A 4,338-nucleotide genomic window follows, 5' to 3' on the forward strand; every position below is an offset into this window, starting at 1 on the left:
AAAAAAAAAAAAAAAAAAAGCTGACTGACTTTTGTTTAGAATTCTGTTTAGTCAGGCTTCCAGAAAAGCTTTTTCAAATGAGAAGTCCAGGGTAAAAATATGGAACAGACTGGAAATCTTTGCTATACTCCTTTAAAGAGGAGGAGGGAGGGGGATAGAAAAGGGGAAGACTTGCGTTTACTGCCGCAGCCCCTGCAAGGCACAGTCTATGCATTTCCACTCCACTCCTCTTCCAGGAAGCCACTGCCACCTCACAGCCACCTGCAGCCTCACAGTGAGGCTCTTCAGATGATTGTAAAGAACTTCCAACTCCTGCTCCCTCGCCCCAGGCCCTCTGTGATCTGGAGACCCTAAACTCATCACATCTAAACTCTGGTGGCCTGAAGCTCTGCTCCTGTGGCCTGAGGAAGGCTGGGTAGAAGGCAGCTGGCAGGCTGTGGCACCACCTGCCTTGCCCTCTCCCCCAACAGCAGCCTGGCTCCTTGCCCCCACGAGGGCACAATCAGTGTGACAGTCTTCATGAGCAACCCCTGTCCTCCCCGCCCCAGCCCTCTGGGGTGTGAGGAGTCAGCAGGGACACACTCCCCATCCCCGCCAGGGCCATCTGCACTCAATTATAAGTCCTTTGGAAGCCAGCAGAGGGCTGTTTGCTGCTGATGGTTCTCTATGATTAGCTTGCTCTTGTTTCTTGAATATTGCATATGGTGCAGCCCGCTGTGGGAAGCATTCTCAATTCAAGAGTTTTTCCCCTCAAAAAGAAAGGCCCTAAACTAGTTGTTATTACTGTGGGGAAGAAGAAAAAAAGTTTAAAAGTCTTACTTTCTGGGTAAGTTCCCTTCTCCACCTTATAATTCCACCTCTTCCCAGGACTGGGACCATCCCTTTGTTTAACTTCTACAGTCGCATAGATACTTGCTTGCTGCAAATGAGACTTGCTAAGAAATATCAAGAGAGCATGTAATTCCAGCTCATGGATCATCCATAGTCCAGTGACCTATTCTCTCTTTCTGTGTGTGAGAGAGACTGGATGTTAACAAGGCATCCTTTTAATGAAACCATTCCAGAGACTCAACTCTGTAATAACTCAGGAGCCAGGGCCCACTGCCCAGGCTTACCTTCTTTCCCAGGTGCTGAGCCAAGAACAGAAGCAATGCTGCATTGTTCACGCTTGAAATCTCCACTGTTCTCTGGCTGGGTTGGGCTGTAAACCAGCATTAAAATCACTAGGACACTTACTAAAATGCAGATTCCCAGAAATACACCATGGAGAGGAGGACTTGAAATCCAGGCCCACACATGAGTGGAGATCCAGAGAAGCTGGAGGTTTTGGAGTCCTGTGAAGAGTGATAATTAAAGCCACGAGATTAGCTACAGTCCAAAGGTAAAAGAGTATGGAAATAGAAGATAGCCCCTTCTTCCTCATCTCTCTGCACTAGGCAAATAAACTCATTTCTTTTCTCATAATACAGAGGCTGTATGGTAAACAGCAGCACAAATATGGCAATAACCATAGGGCACATCTGTGGATATAAAAGTTCTTTGCAGCATGAGTTCAGCTGGCTAACTTCTCTGGGTTTTAGGAATCCATCTACAAAGTGAAATGAATGGCTCTATTTACCATGACAAGGAAAGAGAGAGAAATAAAAATGCCTAATTAAATATTTAGCAGTAAGACTGCCCCAAGAGTGATTTCAGTTTTTTTGATAAATGATTTTGAGTGTGTCCAAGTAGAAGAAAATCTGTACCTATTATGGGTTGTTATATTAAGGATAATGGGCGCCAGGTGTCTCACTGTCTGAGAAGGGGGTTACCAGTCTGGAAAGGGAGAAAAATAGAAAGAAGCCTGTGGTGTTGGACTGGACTTGTAGGTACTAGTGAACCCACTGAACCCATTTCAGTATAAACCAAACCCATTGCTGTTGATTCCAACTCGTAGTGACCCTACAGGACAGAGTAGAACTGCCCCATAGCGTTTCCAAGGAGCAGCTGGTGGATTTGAACGGCTGACCTTTTGGTTAGCAGCCAAGCTCGTAACCACTGCACCACCGGGATAGGGAAGTACATTTTGATGTTAATGTGAGCACATTTAGATGTATATGTATGTGTATACCTGTACACACCTGCACAGCTTCCCAGGACCACAATAGTAATGAGCACACCTAGCATGTAAGTCTTGGCTTTTTAAATAATTTTCCACTGATTAATCAAGGCTGGGTACAGAAAGTAAAAGACGAACCTCGAGTGTCTTGTGTCAGAAAGTAAAGAAATGCTCAACATATAATGGGGACATGTCGAAAGGACACAGGACATGGAGTTTATGTTAATGGTGATGGAATGATTTGGAAAAGGATAGCAATTGCACAATTTGAAGAATGTAATCAATGTCATTGAATTGTATATGGAGAAACTGTTGATTTAGTGTATGTTTGGTTATGCATATTTTCACCACACAGACACAAAAAAAGACACAGGGGCCAGCTTGAAGGTGTTCCCACTGACCATATCTGTGACCATTTAAGCATCTGAATAAATCCTAACAGTTATGGATTTTTTTCACTTAAACAATGTATTTTATTAATGTTTTTTATTGTATATTAGGCGAAAGTTTACAGAGCAAATTAGATAACCATCTGATAGTTTGTACATAAAGTGTTTCATGGCCTTGGCTTTACTTCCCACAACGTGTCTGCACTCTCACTGTTTCTGCCCTGGGTTCCCCGTTTCCTTTTGTCCTGATTTTCTACCCCTTTCTTCTCATGTTTGCTTTTGGACAAATATTGCCTTTCTGATCCCGTATAACTGACTGTTCTAAAGAGCACGTTCCTCTCAGGTCTTATTATTTTATGGGCCTATCTATTGTTTGGCAGGAAGGTGGTCTCTGGGGATGGCTTCAGTTCCAGGTCAGATGGGTGTCTTAGAGCCATCCTCCAGTCTGTTAGAATTTGTGAATTTGATTTTTTGTTTTACATTTTTCTCCCACTGTGTCCAGGATCCTCTGTTATAATCCAAGCCAAGCAGTCGGTAGTGGTAGCCAGGCACCATCCAGTGGTTCTGGTCTCAGGGTCATGTAGGCTGTGGTTCACGAGGTTCATTAGTCTTTTGAACTCATTGCTCCCTAGATTTTTTTTTTTTTTTTTTACTCTCCTTTGCTCCAGACTGGATGAGACCAATAGTTGTACCTTTGACGGCTGCTCGTAAGCTTTTAAGACCCCAGATGTTACTCACCAGAATAGGATGCAGAACATTGTCTTTGTGAACTATGTTGTGCCAGATGATATAGATGTCCCTTGTGTCTATGGTTCTTTGCTTTTGATCCTAGGAACTCTGTCACACAAGGTGTTTGGTTACGTCTAAGAAGTTTCCCTGACTGTGCCCCTTGTGTGCTCTACTTACTGTCTGTATTAATATATGAGGAGCACCTACAGTCATGTATGTAGAAATATCCACCACCAATCCTGTATCTGCCGGTGGGTGCGTTCCCTTACACCCTCCCACACCTCTTGGCATATCTATGTATCCATTCGTAAATTATCTGTTAATACTATTGGTGCAGGATTGTCTATGCTACAGTAGTTACCGTAGTCATCCTTTATTCCTGCTTTCCTCCGTGTCCTCTCTTGCCTTGGTCATAATGTGCTGACTTCTCCCATATTGTGTATCACATTTCCCTTCATCAATATTAATGTGTATCTACTATTTGGTAATTTTCCCTCCATCCCTCTCCCATCCCTGGTAACCAGCATTTTTTTTCTATGTGTAAACCTCTTGTTACTTTATAATAAACAGTCTCATACGGTATTAGTCCTTTTGTGACTGATTTATTCAGCATAATATCCTCCAAATTCAACCATGTTGTGAGATGTTTAACGGATTCGTCATTATTCTTTATCGCTGCATAGTATTCCATTGTCTGTATGTACCACAGTTGTTAATCCATTAATCTGTTGATGGGCACTTGTTTCCACCTTTTTTGCTATTGTGAATAATACTGCCATGAACATGGGTGTGCATATGTCTGGTTGTGTGACGCCTCATTTCTTTGGGGTATATACCTAGGATTGGGATCACTGGATCATTCGGTATTACTATTTCTAGCTTTTTGAGGAAGCACTATACCATTTTCCATAGTGGTTGTACCATTTTACATTCCCACCAGCAGTGTATGAGTTCCAATCTCCCCATAGCCTCACCAACATTTGTTATTTTCTGTTTTTTTGATTGATGCCAGTAATGCCAGGGAGAGATGGTACCTCATTGTAGTTTCCATTTGCGTCTAATTGCTAATGATTGCTAGCATTTCTTCAGTTTGTTAGTAGCCTGAATGTCTTCTTTGGTGGT

The sequence above is a fragment of the Trichechus manatus genome, unplaced genomic scaffold (assembly GCF_000243295.1).
Source record: "Trichechus manatus latirostris isolate Lorelei unplaced genomic scaffold, TriManLat1.0 scaffold00035, whole genome shotgun sequence".
Taxonomy (NCBI): Eukaryota; Metazoa; Chordata; class Mammalia; order Sirenia; family Trichechidae; genus Trichechus; species Trichechus manatus.